Source organism: Arachis ipaensis, chromosome B4 (assembly GCF_059453495.1).
Source record: "Arachis ipaensis isolate K30076 ecotype BB chromosome B4, ASM5945349v1, whole genome shotgun sequence".
NCBI lineage: Eukaryota > Viridiplantae > Streptophyta > Magnoliopsida > Fabales > Fabaceae > Arachis > Arachis ipaensis.
Genome location: NC_142439.1, coordinates 94,545,510 through 94,564,872, shown reverse-complemented (window position 1 = coordinate 94,564,872; position 19,363 = coordinate 94,545,510). Strand labels below are relative to the sequence as shown.

General features: G+C 40.6%; 1 non-coding gene across 1 annotated transcript; it reads right to left on the bottom strand.

Annotated features, from left to right (window-relative positions):
- Positions 1–12,770: 12,770 nt before the first annotated feature.
- LOC148568420 (small nucleolar RNA R71) lies at positions 12,771–12,878 on the bottom strand. The gene has a single exon (XR_015882212.1). It is a non-coding gene; the product is annotated as a small nucleolar RNA R71 (small nucleolar RNA).
- Positions 12,879–19,363: the final 6,485 nt, after the last annotated feature.

The following is a 19,363-nucleotide window of genomic DNA, read 5'->3' as shown; positions in this document are numbered from 1 at the left end:
AGCTTTAAAATTAATTATTTTAATTACCTTTATTTCCATTCGATGCCGTGATTAGTGTGTTGAGTAGTTTCAGATTTTCTAAGACAGAATGACTTAAAGGATGGAAAAGGAAACGTACAAAAATGGAAGGAAAGTGCGAAACGGAGTTTTGAAGAAACTGGCATCCATGCGATCGCATGGATGACGCGATCGCGTGTCAGGAGCGAAGAAGCAGTGACACGGCCGCATGACTGACGCGGCTGCGCAACTTGAGCATAGCGCATTCGATGCGGACGCGTGACCGATGCGACCGCGCCACAAGAAAAACTCCAGATGACGCGACCGCGTGTCCCACGTGGATGCGTGACAGAGGCCACGTATCAGAATTTACAGAATACGCCCCCAGCGATTTCTAAAGCCCTTTTGGCCCAGATCCAGGTACAGAACACATAGACTAGAGGCTATAAAGTGGGGGAATGCATCCATTCAAAAGAGAGCTCGCCAATTTTTACTTCCCATGATTTAAATTTAGTCTTGAGAGAGGTTCTCTCCTCTCTCTCTTAGGATTTAGGACTTCTCTTAGTTTGTAAGAGTGACTCTCGATCCAGGTTTTACGTTTCTTTGTTTTAGCTTCCCTTTCACTTTTATTTATTCCAGGACTTGAGTTGATTATTTACTTTTATAATTGAATTTATGAATTATTCCATGTTACAGATTATTATTTGAATTAATGATATTTGAGGTATTTTCAGTTTATGATTGCTCATTTTAATTTATGTTATCATTGTTTCCGATCTGAAGATATTTTATTCCAGCAATTTACTTTTTCCCCTTTTGGTCTTGGTTAAGAAATCAGTAACTCAACAGTTACCAACTCAGCATAATTGATAATCGTTATCTTGCTAATTGAACTGAACTTCAATAATCCCAACTTTTTCTTAGGAAATAAATAGGATTTGAAGGCCAAACTAATTAGTCCCTTGACTTTCCTTTGCTTTAGTAAAGGTCAACTAAGTGGAATCTAGATTCAACTTCATCATTGTTGAGAGAGATAACTAAGTTGGACTTCCAATTTCTCTTACCTTGCCAAAAGTTTACTTTACAGTATTTATTTATTTTAATTGCCATTTACTTTACTTGTCATTCAATTCACTTGCTTCTCACCTTCTAAACCCCGATTACGACCTTTATAGCCAATAATAAGAACAAACTTCCTTGCAGTTCCTTGAGAAGACGACCCGAGGTTTGAATACTCGGTTAACAATTTTTAAGGGGTTTGTTACTTGTGACAACCAAAACGTTTGTACGAAGGGATTTTTGTTGGTTTAGAGACTATATCTACAACGCAACTGTTTTTATGAAATTTTTTACTGGCAAAAATCTCAACGTCAAAATGGCGCCATTGCCGGGGAGCTGCTAACGTGTGCCTTATTATTGGTTATTGTAAATATTTTCTTTTACTTGTTTATTTATTTCTGTTTTTCCTTTTTATTTTTCATTTGCTACCATGAATTCTCACCCCTCTCGCTTTGAGTTTGGTTCTAACTTTGTTGAAGGAAATAGAAGTTACAACAGGAATATGCATCAAGGTCAGACCAATCAAGGATGGATGGAGCCAAGAGGATCTAATCAACCCTTTAGGTAGCAACACCCTCTGAGATATCCTGGACAAAGACCATTCTACCGTGCATACCCAGCTAAAAGATATGGTGGACAACCTTGTAACTACCAACAAGCCCCACCCCGTGCATATAAACCATCCTTTCAACATAACCTCGAACCACCACACTCACAAGCTTCTCTTCACCATTCGCCACCATATGATCCTTCCTTACCCCAGTACCAATCCAATCACTCCCAATCACCGCCACTTTCCTATGTATCATGTCCAAATCCGGCAACCCGAGAAGCAGAGGTTCGCCTAAAGGAAACAGTAAATAAACTTCAAACAACCATTCGACAACTGGAGCAAGCAGTAATTCAATGGGTTTCTAGGCGCTCAAATACACAAGGATCAGCCACAGCCCCATGTGAACAGTCTAACGAAGAGCGTAGCATGAAAGAGATACCAGAAACTCCAGTGGACAAGACAGAGAATGAATTCGTACTAGAACAAGTAGAAGAAGCTGTCATTGTTCAAGAAGAAGAGTTGGTTGAAGATCTAGGAGATGCTGAACCTCCATGGGAATCCAGAACTGAGGAGAACTCCGTAAAGGATGCTACAGTTGATGCTAAGGAGGATATTGTACAATCTCCAAGGCAAGTTGTTTATGAAGAATCAGACGGAATAACCCAGGACACAAATTCCCTTGATGATGATAGTCACAAGTCAAATTCTCTTAGTAATGAACTGGCATCCGCAAATGAATTCTCCGAGGTCGAAGAATCTTCCCCAAGTGAATATGAAGACGATGCGGAGGTAGATTTCTCTCAACCTCCAATCTATGACTCAAGTGATGAGGAAGACATAGAAGACTTTGACCAGGACACAGATACACTTGTAGAACCTTGCAAGGAAGTGGAGGAATTCACAGAAGAGCACAAGGGAGTAGAACTTACAGAACCATCGGAAACACCTATCCCAAGGCCATTACCACCTAATACAAGCTTCAAGTGGGTACAATCCTTAACCTATAACTTTACTTATTCACTTGAATATGGTTTGCTTGAAACAGATGGCCAGCTTAGAGCTCTTTGCGGCTTTAAGAGTAAGAGGGAAATGGCTCGTACTCAGAGTTGGTGCACAAGGTTCAATAAGGTTCCACGCTTCACCTCGAAGTACACGGATTAGTATCATGCTCAATTGCATGGATCACAGAGAACGTTTGGTCACCATGGTGAGATTATACTCTTTAAACCGCCCGGATGGAGACATGTAGATCAAGACGGAGGCGGATTTAAAAGCAAGGCTTGGGATCCTGGAGTTTATTCTGACGTTTGTCACCCCGGGAGCCTGACAATCTGTTTGAAGCTGTTCAGAAGCTTTGCATGCCTAGTTTGGGATCCCGGAGGCTATTGGCATTCCAAGCACTGGTGGAGATTTTTGGACGAATTTAAACATAAGCCGCCATAGCAGGAAGCTCCTCCAATGTCCAACTTAAGGACTTTAACTAAAAGTGCTAGGTGGGAGACAACCCACCATGGTATGGTCGCTTCTTTTTCAATTTAATTCTTGTTAATTGCTTTCATTTTTATTTTCTTTTCATTTTACTTTATTGAACCTGGAATCATGCATAGCATTCATATTAATCATTGCATTCTGCATTTATCTTACATATATAAAAAAAAGGGATGCACGACGAGACCGCATGCCCCATGCGATCGCGTCATATTGCGAAAACACTATTCACGCGACCGCATCACCCACGCGGCCTCGTGCCCTAGAGATTGGCATCAAGATCTAACGTCCAGAAAGTTAGGCTGGAATCGTGCGGCCCTTGTGCGTTTTGCACAAATTGGCCCACACGATCGCATGCCCCATGCGATCGCGTCACTTGCACAAAACCAATCCCACGCGACCGCGTGAGCGACGCGATCGCGTCGCATGGATTGCACAACACCCTCGAAGGAGACAGAAAGTTGTGCTAAAACGACGATGGAAGTGTGCGTCTAGCACAAATTCCAGCGACGCGATCGCACGACCCACGCGATCGCGTCATCCCCTCTCCTACCCCTCTCACGCGATCGCCCGACCTACGCAATCGCGTCACCCCCATTTTCACCCCCACCACGCGACCGCGTGCCCCACGCGGCCGCGTGGATTTCAAAATATAACCGCCCCAGGTCACGCGAAACCCTATCCTCGCGCCCCACCCCTTCACTCTCAACCCCCCCTCTCTCTCTCCCCAACCCTCAACCACCACCACCCAGCCACCATTACCGCTGCACCAACTACCGCCGGGAACCGCCGACCACCCACCGCCGCCGTCCGCCCCCAGCCGCAACCAACCCCTTCTTCTTTCTTCCTATTTCTTCTTCCTCCCTCCTCCCCCGCCACTGCCCCCCCTCCGCGCCACCACACGCCGCCGCCACCGTCCAACCACAACCCCCCTTCAATAGCAACACCACCACTTTTCCCCCTCTCTTTCCCTACCCCCATCACTCTCTCCTTCCCCCTGCTGAACAGCCGCACCACCGTACCCACCACCGCCAGCCACCGTACCAACCATCGGACGCCACCATCACCACCACCCAACCACCTTCCTGCCTACTCTCCTTATTCCGCCTTCCAGGTTCCGCAACACGCAATCCCATTTATCCGTTCGTAGTTCTTCTTATTTTTTTCCATTTCTGTTCATAATTAGGATAGATAGTCTTACATGTTGTAGTGGATTTTAGGTTGTTAGGTAGCTTAGGCTGTGGTTAGTGGCTCTAGGTCTGTTTATTTGCACTGTTCTTGCTTCTGTTTTATCATATTTACAAATCTGCTGTTGCTGTAATCTTGTTCATATGTTGTATTTCTTGTATATTGCTGCTCTTTACATTGAATTTTCATGTTTATATTATATATATGTACCTGCAGCTTAACTTCTTAATTCATATGAACTGCTTTGATTGCTGTTTATTTTCCGGGATAATCCAATTTTAGCCGGAATGCTGCCCAAATTTCTATAAAAATGTTTTCATTCATATCTCGGTTTGGAAATTTGAACTCTATTTTCCACTGCTTTAACCAAACCATTTTATAATTGCCAGGGCATGCTTTCTTATCCTTTTTGATTTCCTAGTTTATAAACTGCATTTGTGATGTTTTGATTCCAATTTTTGCTTTCTTTATATCTATTTGAATCAGTATCTACTTGTTTTTCTTGTTTGGTTATGAGTCATTATAGTTCCTACCTGTGAATCCTTGTTACATGGAATATTTTCTTTATGCCACTTACCTTAACCCACTTTTTACTGACTCACCAATTTTAATTTACTGACTTCTTTTTCAAATTCTCACCATACTAACCTTTTAAAATATCTTTTCTGATTTTTCACTTTCCTCTAACTTTCTAACCATGGCATAATGACAATTTTTCTATTTAACTTGAATTCTGATACATTTTGGATTGTAACTTCTTCCTTTCGAAGTTTTAAACTACTATACAATCCTTAATGCACATTTACGTAACTCATTTACCTCATTCAAATTCTCCCATGCCACTTTGTGTTTTCTTTGCCTATATGCCTACTTGCTTTCCTATTTTTATTTATCCTGGTTTTCCATTTTTCAGGATGTCTGCCTCACAGAGGAAAGGAAAGGGCAAAGCTACTGGCAAGCGCAAAAGAGGAGATTCATCCCAGTCCATCATTGATCTAATGCATGATTCCTCATGGCGGGACAAGAACTTTACACATCAATAAAATTTGCAAACCGATACTGTGAGCTGAAGTATCCGGCATTTGCAAACTCCAGGAATCTATACCTGGAGAGAACTCTGAGGATTCTAGAAGCACTCCAGCAGTACACCACTGAGCAAATCAAGCAAAGAGGCTGGTTCTTTCTGGAGAGAGCACTGACAGAGGTCAATGCATCTTGGGTCAGGGAATTCTACTACAACTACTATATCACCACCCTCGATGTAGTGAACCTGAGAGGAAAGCAGATTCTGGTCACTGAGGAGGCCATAGAGGACATTCTCCGGCTCCCAGCCAAGTCCGATCAGCCTGATGGTTATAAAAAGGCTAAGGAGGACATGCGCCTGATACGGTTTGATTGGGATGCTGTGAAGGCACGGATAGCTCTCGACCCAACGGTTCCTTGGGAGATGGGTCAGGACACCACCATGCCTAGAGGGATCAAGAGGGCGCACTTAAATGATGAGGCTCGGTTATGGCACCAGATCTTGAGCAACTGTGTGATGCCGAGTACTCATGAGACGGAGATCCCAGCTGCTATGATCACCCTCCTATGGTGTGTGATGGAGGGTAAGGACCTTTATCTGCCACGCTTTATCCGGCATTATATGGCCAGGGTCCACGTCCGAGGCACCCTCCCTTTTTCGTATCTGGTTACACAGCTAGGCCGTCGAGCTGACGTGCCATGGGAGGATGCCGATGAGAGACCACCAGTGGTGGACTGCAGGAAGATCATTCCTCACAGCAGGAACTTCCTAGCTTTGGGCTACAGACCACCACCCTTCACTGCTACTGATGAGACAGCCCCACCGTCTGCTGGACCCTCTTCATCCACGGCTGCCCCTGCTGCCCCTGCTGCCACCACTGCCCCTTCACCTGCCTCTGAGCCCGTATACTGCCTCATGCACCGCCTATTCCGACAGCTTGATCAGATGGAGCGCCGTAACCGGTGCCGGTATGAGAGATTGGAGCGTCGCAGCCAGCGACGCTATTCGCATCTGAAGCTGATGATCCGACAGGGTGGTGACATCCCCTCCGAGCCCGACACACCATCAGAGCCATCAGAGGAGGAAGAGGATGAGCCCCAGGAGGAAACCCATCCGCAGGCAGGCACAGAGCAGGCTGTACCACATCAGGAGGTTACGCATCAGATCGAGGCTGCAGATCCGGAGATCCCGATCCAGTCAGCACAGCCTCTACAGCAGCCAGACGCTCAGCCCACCACCACCACAGAGCCTCCAGCTACTATCCCTACCAGTGATGACACCCCTTCACACCCGGCTTGACTGAGCATCAGGGACGATGCTTCATTTTAAGTGTGGGGAGGTCGCCATCTCTGGCGTTTTATTTTGGTGAACCACTACATCTCTTTTTTCTTTTATTTTGGATATTTTTCTGTATTTTTCTTTTTACTGTTATTTTTTGAGTACTTATACATTGCTACTTTTATGTATTTTTACTCTATTTCTGCATTTTGCATTTTTAGTTCATATTTTTAGTTATTTAATTTAGTTTGCAATTCTGACTTATTAGTGGATTAATTAGTATAGTTTACCCTTTTTAGCATAAGATAGCATAGTTTAAATTGAAAAATATAAAAAGGAAGAAAGCTAGGAAATTGAACATAACAGATTTAAATCCATAAACCTTGTATATATAGCATTACATCATATAGTTAAGTTGACAACATTTCATCAAGGAGGAACATTAAAACTTTAAAGGCTACCCTAAATAAAATTTTTTATGAGAATAATGGGAATTTTTAACTAAACCTGCATAACATATATGAATGATATATGATGCTTGAGTTAGAGAACACACAGCCTGTGAGTCTTGAGCTTAATTGTATGGTTGCATTCAAACCATAATTTCATTCCTGTGTGTTTTGCTTCTTTTTATTCTGATGTTCTTTACTTTGCTTTAATCTATATGTCCAATTATAGAATATAGAATATAGATACATACCAAAAGAATGATTGAGGCCATCATTTGATTTTAGCTCACTTACCCCAAAATAACCTACCTTTCACATCACCCTTGTTAGCCCCCTTGAGCCTTTAAAATCCCTTTTATTCTATTTAGCCACACTACTAGCCTTAAGCAGAAAAACAAAATAAAATTCCAAGTTGAATCCTTGGTTAGCTTAAGATAGAAAATTATGAATAGATTAAAATGTGGGAAACCTATTGGGAACATGGATGATAGAAACAAAATGTAGAAAAGTTGAAAGAAATAAAATAACTCAGAAAATTTGGGAAGCATGCTCCTGAGAAATCAAAGTGATTCAATTACCATGTGCATTAAAAAAAAAAGGGTTATTTTTCAGCATTTAATAAAAGGGGATACAAAAGAATTCCTCAATGCAAAATAAAAGCAATGCACATGGGATAAAAAAAATAAAATTGAAACATGAGCATGTAACAAGAAGTGGGATAATATGGGAAAATTGGTAAAGAAGTTTTGTTCTGCTAAATATGTATGTTAGGTGAGATCTTAGTCTAATTAAGGATTCACCTATTAGCTCACTTAGCCTTATACATATATCCTTACCTTTACCTTGGCCCCATTACAACCTTAATTAAAGACCTCATGACTTTTGGTATGACTGTACTCTATAATTGTTGATTGGTTAGATGAAGAATAAAGTTATAGAAAGTAAGAATAAAAAGAAAAGTAGAGTGAATAAACCCAATAAACATTGAGTGACTAGAGGGTAAACACAATTTCCAGTGAGGGTTCAATAGCTCATCAACATATATCTGTGCTTAAATTACTAATTGTTTTGCAAGTTTGTACAATATTTTTCTTTCCCATCTCATTTGCAGAAGTGCTTTATTATTTAAGGGTTGGCTATATATATATATATGACTCCTTGAGAATGTGAATTAATTTGACTATGTGTAAGCTTTATATATGAGTGGATAAATTGGAATTGCATGACTCATTTAGGTAGATGCATTTAGAATAGGTTGCATTGCATAACATTCTACCACTTTAACCTTACCTTATTCTTTACCTTGGATTTAGCATGAGGACATGCTATTGTTTAAGGGTGGGGAGGTTGATAAACCCATATTTCATGAGTTATTTTGTGCTTAGTTTGAGTGATTTATTCAATCCTTCACCCACTTATTCATATTAATTGCATGGTTTTACTTTTCCTTCCTTATTAGGTGATGTACGTGAAAAATATGTTTCCTAAGCTTTAAAATTAATTATTTTAATTACCTTTATTTCCATTCGATGCCGTGATTAGTGTATTGAGTAGTTTCAGATTTTCTAAGACAGAATGACTTAAAGGATGGAAAAGGAAACATACAAGAATGGAAGGAAAATGCAAAACGGAGTTTTGAAGAAACTGGCATCCACGCGATCGCGTGTCAGGAGCGAAGAAGCAGCGATGCGGCCGCATGACTGACGCGGCCGTGCGACTTGAGCATAGCGCATTTGATGCGGACGCGTGACCGACGCGACCGCGCCACAAGGAAAACTCCAGATGACGCGACCGCGTGACCCACGCGGACGCGTGACAGAGGCCACGTATCAGAATTTACAGAATACGCCCCCAGCGATTTCTGAAGCCCTTTTGGCCCAGATCCAGGTACAAAACACACAGACTAGAGGCTATAAAGTGGGGGAATGCATCCATTCAAAATAGAGCTCCCCAATTTTTACTTTCCATGATTTAGATTTAGTCTTGAGAGAGGTTCTCTCCTCTCTCTCTTAGGATTTAGGACTTCTCTTAGTTTGTAAGAGTGACGCTCAATCCAGGTTTTACGTTTTTTTTTGTTTTAGCTTCCCTTTCACTTTTATTTATTCCAGCACTTGAGTTGATTATTTACTTTTATAATTGAATTTATGAATTATTCCATGTTACAGATTATTATTTGAATTAATGATATTTGAGGTATTTTCAGTTTATGATTGCTCTTTTTAATTTATGTTATCATTGTTTCTGATCTGAAGATATTTTATTCCAGCAATTTACTTTTTCCCCTTTTGGTCTTGGTTAAGAAATCAGTAACTCAACAGTTACCAACTCAGCATAATTGATAATCGTTATCTTGCTAATTGAACTGAACTTCAATAATCCCAACTTTTTCTTAGGAAATAAATAGGATTCGAAGGCCAAACTAATTAGTCCCTTGACTTTCCTTTGCTTTAGTAAAGGTCAACTAAGTGGAATCTAGATTCAACTTTCATCATTGTTGAGAGAGATAACTAAGTTGGACTTCCAATTTCTCTTACCTTGCCAAAAGTTTGCTTTACAGTATTTATTTATTTTAATTGCCATTTACTTTACTTGTCATTCAATTCACTTGCTTCTCACCTTCTAAACCCTGATTACGACCTTTACAGCCAATAATAAGAACATACTTCCTTGCAGTTCCTTGAGAAGACGACCCGAGGTTTGAATACTCGGTTAACAATTTTTAAGGGGTTTGTTACTTGTGACAACCAAAACGTTTGTACGAAGGGATTTTTGTTGGTTTAGAGACTATATCTACAACGCAACTATTTTTATGAAATTCTTTACTGGCAAAAATCTCAACGTCACAGATGCTGTTGGATTCTGACCTCCCTGCACTCGAAGTGGATTTTCTAGAGCTACAGAAGCCCAATTGCTGCGCTCTCAATTGCATTGGAAAGTGGACATTCTGGGCTTTCCGGAAATATATAATGGTCCATACTTTGCCCAAGATTTGATGGCCCAAATCGGCGTTCCAAGTCAGCATAGAAATTCTGGCATCAAAACGCCAGAACTGGCATAAAAGCTGGAGTTAAACGCCCAAACTAGCACAAAAGCTGGCGTTTAACTCCAAGAAAAGTATCTACACATGGAAGCTTTAATGCTCAGCCCAAGCACACACCAAGTGGGCCCGGAAGAAGATTTCTGCATTAATTACCTATTTCTGTAAACCCTAGGTTACTAGTTCTCTATAAATAGGACCTTTTGCTATTGTATTTTCATACTTTTCATACACTTGATCACGTTTTGGGAAGCTGGCCTCACGGCCATGCCTGAATCTTGTTTTTCTGTATTTTCAACGGTGGAGTTTCTACACACCATAGATTAAGGTGTGGAATTCTGCTGTTCTTCATGAATTAATACAAGTACTATTATTTTTCTATTCAACTCAAATCTATTTCTTCTCCAAGATATTCATTCGCACCAAAGAACATGATGAATGTGATGATTATGTGACACTCATCACCATTCTCACCTATGAACGCGTGACTGACAACCACTTCCGTTCTACATGCAAACAAGCTTGAATGTGTATCTCTTAGGTTTCTAATCTAAGATTAGAACCTTCGTGGTATAGGCTAGAAATATTGGCGGCCATTCCTGAGATCCGGAACGTCTAAACCTTGTTTGTGGTATTCTGAGTAGGATCTGGGAAGGGATGACTGTGATGAGCTTCAAACTCGTGAGTGTTGAGCGTATGACAGACGCAAAAGGATCAATGGATCCTATTCCAACATGATCGAGAACCGACAGATGATTAGCCGTGCGGTGACAGCGTGCGTAGAACATTTTCACTAAGAGGACGGGAAGTAGCCATTGACAACGGTGATGCCCAACATAAAGCTTACCATGGAAAGGAGTATGAATGATTGGAAGAAGGCAATAGGAAAGCAGAGGTTTAGGAGGAACAAAGCATCTTCATACGCTTATCTGAAATTCCTACAAATGAATTACATAAGTATCTCTATCTCTATCTTTATTTTATGTTTTATTTATCTTTAATTATCAATCCTCCATAACCATTTGAATCTGCCTGACTGAGATTTACAAGATGACCATAGCTTGCTTCAAGCCGACAGTCTCCGTGGGATCGACCCTTACTCACGTAAGGTATTACTTGGACGACCCAGTGCACTTGCTGGTTAGTTGTGCGGAGTTGTGATAAAGAGTTGAGATTACAATTGTGCGTACCAAGTTGTTGGCGCCATTGATGATCACAATTTTGTGCACCAAGTTTTTGGCGCTGTTGCCGGGGAACAAACAATTCCCGCGCAACCTAGGTATTTTTCAGAATTTTTAAGAATGAATTCTAGAGTTTCAAGGTGATGTTCTTATCATCACAAAAGCTAATTGATTCTCATCAATTTAGCTGCTGAATGTAATGTCCTGCTGAAGCTTGGCTAGCCATGTCTAATATTTTTTTACTGAAGCTTTAGACTAACATTGCATGATTCCTGGAATTTTTTGTTTTTAATTCAAATTTTTTTCCAAATTTTCATAATTTTTCAAAATCAAATCTTTTTCAAATCATATATTTTCAATCATATCTTTTCAAAATCAATTTCTTTCCATTTTTTTTGTTTATTACTATTTTCGAAAATCCTTGCTACAATTAGTGATTTAATTCAAAATTTTCAAGTTGTTACTTGCCTATTAAGAAAGGATCAAATTTTAAATTCTAGAATCATATCTTCTAATTTCTTGTTAGTCAAGTAATCAACTTTAATTTTAAAACCGTCTTTTTAAAAATTGATTTTCAATCATATCTTCTCAATCATATCTTTTCAATCACATCTTTTTCAAAAATTAATTTTCAATCATATCTTTTTAATTTCTAATTTCAAAATCTTTTTCAAAATCACTTAATTTCTTTCCCAATTTTAATTTTCGAAAATCATCAATTAAATTTTCAAAATTTCTTTTAATTATTTCAAAATCTTTTACTTTAATTTCGAAAATTCTTCCCCTCTTCTCACATCCTTCTATTTAAGGACTAACACTCCTCCACTATCAACAATTCGAACTCTATCCCTCTTGATAAGTTCAAATTCTTCTCTTTCTACCTTTTCCTTCTATTCTTCTTTTCCTTTGACACCTCAAGAAATTTCTATACTGTAACATAGAGGATTCTATACTTTCTTGTTCTCTTCTCTTTCATATGAGCAAGAGCAAAGACAAAGGCATCCTTGTTAAAGCTGATCCTGAACCGGAAAGGACCTTGAAGAGAAAGCTAAGAGAAGCTAAGGCACAACTCTCTCTAGAGGGCCTAACAGAGCTCTTCAAGGAGGAAGAAGCCATGGCAGCCGAAAACAACTATGCCAACAATGCAAGGAAGGTGCTTGGTGACTTTACTGCACCTACTCCCGACTTCTATGGGAGAAGAATCTCAATCCTTGCCATTGGAGCAAACAACTTTGAGCTTAAGCCTCAATTAGTTTCTCTAATACAACAGAATTGGAAGTTTTATGGACTTCCATTGGAAGATCCTCATCAGTTCTTAGCTGAATTCTTGCAAATCTATGACACTATCAAGACCAATGGGGTTGATCCTGAGGTCTACAAGCTTATGCTCTTTCCTTTTATTGTAAGAGACAGAGCTAGAACATGGTTGGATTCACAACCTAAGGAAAGCATGAACTCTTGGGAAAAGCTAGTCAATGCCTTCTTGGCAAAGTTCTTTCCACCTCAAAAATTGAGTAAGCTTAGAGTGGAAGTCCAAACCTTCAGACAGAAGGAAGGTGAATCCCTCTATGAAGCTTGGGAAAGATACAAGCAATTGATCAGAAGGTGTCCTTCTGACATGCTTTCAGAATGGAGCATCATAGGTATCTTCTATGATGGTCTGTCTGAACTGTCCAAAATGTCACTGGACAGCTCTGCTGGAGGATCTCTTCATCTGAAGAAGACGCCTGCAGAAGCTCAGGAACTCATTGAAATGGTTGCAAAAAACCAATTCATGTACACCTCTGAAAGGAATCCTGTGAATAATGGGACAAATCAGAAGAAATAAGTTCTTGAGATTGATACTCTGAATGCCATACTGGCTCAGAGCAAAATATTTACTCAACAAGCCAATATGATTTCTCAGAGTCTGTCTGGAATGCAAGCAGCAACAGGTAGTACCAAAGAAGCTTCATCTGAAGAAGAAGCTTATGATCCTGAGAACCCAGCAATGGAAGAGGTGAATTACATGGGAGAACCCTATGGAAACACCTATAATCCTTCATGGAGGAATCATCCAGACCTCTCATGGAAGGACCAACAGAGGCCTCAATAAGGTTTCAACAACAATAATGGTGGAAGAAATAGGTTTAGCAATAGTAAGCCTTTTCCATCATCTTTTCAGCAACAGACAGAGAATTCTAAGCAAAGCCATTCTGACTTAGCAACCATAGTCTCTGATCTAATTAAAACCACTCAAAGTTTTATGACTAAAACAAGGTCCTCCATTAGAAATTTGGAGGCACAGGTGGGTCAGCTGAGCAAGAAAGTTACTGAACTCCCTCCTAGTACTCTTCCAAGCAATACAGAAGAGAATCCAAAAGGAGAGTGCAAGGCCATCAACATACCCCACACGGCCGAACCTGGAGAGGAGGAAGACGCAGTGATTTCCACTGAAGAAGACCTCAATGGACGTCCACTGGCCTCCATGGAGTTCCCTAAGGAGGAACCATGGGAATCTGAGGCTCATACAAAGACCATTGAGATTCTATTGAATTTACTTTTGCTAATCATGAGCTCTGATGAGTATTCTTCCTCTGAAGAGGATGAAGATGTTACTGAAGAGCAAGTTGCTAAGTACCTTGAAGCAATCATGAAGCTAAATGCCAAGTTATTTGGTAATGAGACTTGGGAGGATGAACCCCCCTTGCTCACCAAAGAACTGGATGATTTGACTAGGCAAAGATTACCTCAAAAGAGATAAGATCCTGAAAAGTTCTCAATACCTTGCACCATAGGCACCATGACCTTTGAAAAGGCTCTGTGTGACATAAGGTCAAGCATAAACCTCATGCCTCTCTCTGTAATGGAGAAACTAAGAATTTTTGAGGTGTAAGCTGCAAGAATCTCATTAGAGATGGCAGACAATTCAAGGAAACAAGCTTATGGACTTGTAGAGGATGTCTTGGTAAAGGTTGAAGACCATTACATCCCTACTGATTTCATAATCTTAGAGACTGGGAAGTGTATGGATGAATCCATCATCCTTGGCAGACCCTTCCTAGCCACAGCAAAAGCTGTAATTGCTGTTGACAGAGGAGAATTGGTCCTTCAAGTGAATGAGGACTCCCTTGTGTTTAAAGCTCAAGGATCTCCCTCTATAATCATGGAGAGGAAGCATGAAAAGCTTCTCTCAATGTAGAGTCAAACAAAATCCCCACATTCAAACTCTAAGTTTGGTGTTGGGAGGCCACAACCAAACTCTAAGTTTGGTGTTGGAAGGCCTTCATCATGCTCTGAGTATCTGTGAGGCTCCATGAGAGCCCGCTGTCAAGCTATTGACATTAAAGAAACGCTTGTTGTGAGGCAACCCAATTTTTACTTATCTATGTTAAATTTTCCATTGTTATTTTATGTTTTCTGTAGGTTGATGATGATGTGAAGTCACAAAAACAATTGAAAAAGCAAAAACAAACTGAAAAACAGAATGAAAAATAGCACACCCTGGAGGAGAAGCCTACTAGCGTTTAAACACCAGTAGGGGCACAGAGCTAGCGTTTAACGCCAGGAATGGGCAAGAAGCTGGCGTTAAACGCCAGAAATGAGCAGCAGCCTGGCGTTTAACGCCAGGATTGGTAGAAAGGGGCATTTTTGCACGCCACTTGGTGCAAGGATGAGATATCCTTGACACCTCAGGATCTGTAGACCCCACAAGATCCCCACCTACCCCACCTCTCTCTCTCTTCTTCACCCATTCACCAATCACCTCAATACCTCTTCCCCAAAAACCCCTCACCTATCAAATCCCACCATTCTCTTCACCACTCACATCCATCCTTCATAAAACCCCACCTACCTCACCATTCAAATTTAAACCATTTTCCCACCCAAACCCACCCATAATGGCCGAACCATACCCCCCTCTCCACTCCTATATAAACCCATCTTCACTACTTCATTTTCACACAACATACACACTACTTCTCCCCCTTGGCCGAAACACTAAGCCCCCTCTATCTCCTTATTTCTTCTTCTTCTACTCTCTTCTTTCTTCTTTTGCGCGAGGACGAGCAAACCTTCTAAGTTTGGTGTGGTAAAAGCGTTGCTTTTTGTTTTTCCATAACCATTTATGGCACCTAAGGCCAGAGAAACCTCTAGAAAGAGGAAAGGGAAGGCAAAAGCTTCCACCTCCGAGTCATGGCAGATGGAGAGATTCATCTCAAGGGTGCACCAAGACCACTTATATGAAGTTGTAGCCAAGAAGAAGGTGATCTCCGAGGTCCCTTTCAAACTCAAAAAGGGTGAATATCCGAAGATCCGACATGAGATTCGAAGAAGAGGTTGGGAAGTTCTCACCAACCCCATTCAACAAGTCGGAATCTTAATGGTTCAAGAGTTCTATGCCAATGCACGGATCACCAAGAACCATGATCAAAATGTGAACCCGGACCCAAAGAATTGGCTTACAATGGTTCGGGGAAAATGCTTAGATTTTAGTCCGGAGAATGTAAGGTTGGCATCCAACTTGCCCATCATGCAAAGAGATGCACACCCCTACACTAGAAGGGTCAACTTTGATCAAAGGTTAGACCAAGTCCTCATAGACATCTGTGAAGAGGGCGCTCAATGGAAGAGAGATTCAAGAGGGAAGTCGGTTCAACTAAGCAGGCATGAGCTCAAGCCCGTGGCTAGGGGATGGTTGGAGTTCATCCAACGCTCAATCATTCCCACTAGCAACCGGTCTAAAGTTACTATAGACCGGGCTATCATGATCCATAGCATCATGATTAGGGAGGAAGTAGAAGTTCATGAAGTTATATCCCAAGAACTCTACAAGGTGGCAGACAAGTCCTCTACTTTGGCAAGGTTAGCCTTCCCTCATCTCATTTGTCACCTCTGTAATTCAGCTAGAATTGACATAGAGGAAGACATCCTCATTGATGAGGATAAGCCCATCACTAAGAAAATGATAGAGCAAAGAAGAGATCCCACTCATGGACATGAGGAAATTCCTCATCATGAAATCCCTGAGATGCCTCAAGGGATGCATTTTCCTCCACAAAACTATTGGGAGCAAATCAACACCTCCCTAGGAGAATTAATCTCCAACATGGGACAACTAAGGGTGGAGCACCAAGAGCATTCCATACTCCTCCATGAAATTAGAGAAGACCAAAGAGTCATGAGAGAGGAGCAACAAAGGCAAGGAAGAGACATTGAGGAGCTCAAGCACTCCATAAGATCTTCAAGAGGAAGAACAAGCCGCCATCACTAAGGTGGACCCGTTCTTTAATTTCCTTATTCTTTATTTTCTGTTTTTTCGAAAATTATGCCTTATGTCCATTTATGTTTGTGTCTTTATTACATGATCACTAGTGTCTAAGTGTCTATGCCTTAAAGCTATGAAAATGAATCCATCACCTTTCTTAAATAAAGAGTGTTTTAATTGAAAAGGAAAAGAAGTGCATGAATTTTAAATTTTAAAACAGTTTTATTATTCTGATGTGGTGGCAATACTTTTGTCTTTCTGAATGAATGCTTGAACAGTGCATATTTTTGATATTGTTGATTCATGAATGTTAAAATTGTTGGCTCTTGAAAGAATGATGGAAAAGGAGAAATGTTATTTGATAATCTGAAAAATCATAAAAATGATTCTTGAAATAAGAAAAAGCAGTGAAAAAAAAAGCTTGCAGAAAAAAATGCGAAAAAAAGGAAAAAAAAAAAGAGAAAGAAAAAGCAACCAGAAAAAGCCAATAGCCCTTTAAACCAAAAGGCAAAGGTAAAATAAAAAGGATCCAAGGCTTTGAGCATCAGTGGATAGGAGGGCCCACAGGAATAAAATCCTGGCCTAAGCGGCTAAACCAAGCTGTCCCTAACCATGTGCTTGTGGCGTGAAGGTGTCAAGTGAAAACTTGAGACTGAGCGGTTAAAGTCATAGTCCAAAAGCAAAAAGAGTGTGCTTAAGAGCTCTGGACACTTCTAATTAGGGACTCTAGCAAAGCTAAGTCACAATCTGAAAAGGTTCACCCAGTTATGTGTCTGTGGCATTTATGTATCCGGTAATAATACTGGAAAACAAAATGCTTAGGGTCACGGCCAAGACTCATAAAGTAGCTGTGTTCAAGAATCAACATACTTAACTAGGAGAATCAATAACACTATCTGGATTCTGAGTTCCTATAGAAGCCAATCATTCTGAATTTCAAAGGATAAAGTGAGATGCCAAAACTGTTCAGAAGCAAAAAGCTAAAAGCCCCGCTCATCTAATTAATACTGATCTTCATAGATGTTTTTGGAATTCATTGTATATTCTCTTCTTTTTATCCTATTTGATTTTCAGTTGCTTGGGGACAAGCAACATTTTAAGTTTGGTGTTGTGATGAGCGGATAATTTATACGCTTTTTGGTATTGTTTTTAGTATATTTTTAGTATATTTTAGTTAGTTTTTATTATATTTTTATTAGTTTTTATTTAAAATTCACTTTTCTAGACTTTACTATGAGTTTGTGTGTTTTTCTGTGATTTCAGGTATTTTCTGGCTGAAAATGAGAGACCTGAGCAAAAATCTGATTCAGAGGCTGAAAAAGGACTACAGATGCTGTTGGATTCTAACCTCCCTGCACTCGAAGTGGATTTTCTGGAGCTACAGAAGCCCAATTGGCACGCTCTCAATTGCGTTGGAAAGTAGACATCCTGGGATTTCCGGCAATATATAATAGTCCATACTTTGCCCAAGATTTAATGGCCCAAACCGGTGTTCCAAGTCAGCATAGAAATTCTGGCGTCAAAACGCCAGAACTGGCATAAAAGCTGGAGTTAAATGCCCAAACTGCCACAAAAGTTGGTGTTTAACTCCAAGAAAAGTCTCTACACATGGAAGCTTCAATGCTCAGCCCAAGCACACATCAAGTGGGCCCGGAAGAAGATTTCTGCATTAATTACCTATTTCTGTAAACCCTAGGTTACTAGTTCTCTATAAATAGGAGCTTTTGCTATTGTATTTTCATACTTTTCATACACTTGATCACGTTTTGGGAGGCTGGCCTCACGGCCATGCCTGAACCTTGTTCTTATGTATTTTCAACGGTGGAGTTTCTACACACCATAGATTAAGGTGTGGAGCTCTACTGTTCTTCATGAATTAATACAAGTACTATTGTTTTTCTATTCAACTCAAATCTATTTCTTCTCCAAGATATTCATTCGCATCCAAGAACATGATGAATGTGATGATTATGTGACACTCATCACCATTATCACCTATGAACGCGTGACTGACAACCACTTCCGTTCTACATGCAAACAAGCTTGAATGTGTATCTCTTAGGTTTCTAATCTAAGATTAGAACCTTCGTGGTATAGGCTAAAATTATTGGCGGCCATTCCTGAGATCCGGAATATCTAAACCTTGTTTGTGCTATTCTGAGTAGGATCTGGGAAGGGATGACTGTGACGAGCTTCAAACTCGCGAGTGTTGGGCGTGTGATAGACGTAAAAGGATCAATGGATCCTATTCCAACATGATCGAGAACTGACAGATGATTAGCCGTGCGGTGACAGCGTGCGTAGAACATTTTCACTGAGAGGGCGGGAAGTAGCCATTGACAACGGTGATGCCTAACATAAAGCTTGCCATGGAAAGGAGTATGAATGATTGGAAGAAGGCAATAGGAAAGCAGAGGTTCAAGAGGAACAAAGCATCTTCATACGCTTATCTGAAATTCCTACCAATGAATTACATAAGTATCTCTATCTCTATCTTTATTTTATGTTTTATTTATCTTTAATTATCAATCCTCCATAACCATTTGAATCTGCCTGACTGAGATTTACAAGATGACCATAGTTTGCTTCAAGCCGACAGTCTCCGTGGGATCGACCCTTACTCACGTAAGGTATTACTTGGACGACCCAGTGCACTTGCTGGTTAGTTGTACGGAGTTGTGATAAAGAGTTGAGATTACAATTGTGTGTACCAAGTTGTTGGCACCATTGATGATCACAATTTCGTGCACCACACGTTACCAACGTGCATTAACATAGGCGTGTTGGCCAAAAACGTGCTCCATTGGGCCAAAATTGCCAAGACATGCGCACAAGCTCTCTGTTTTCAACTTGGTGCTACA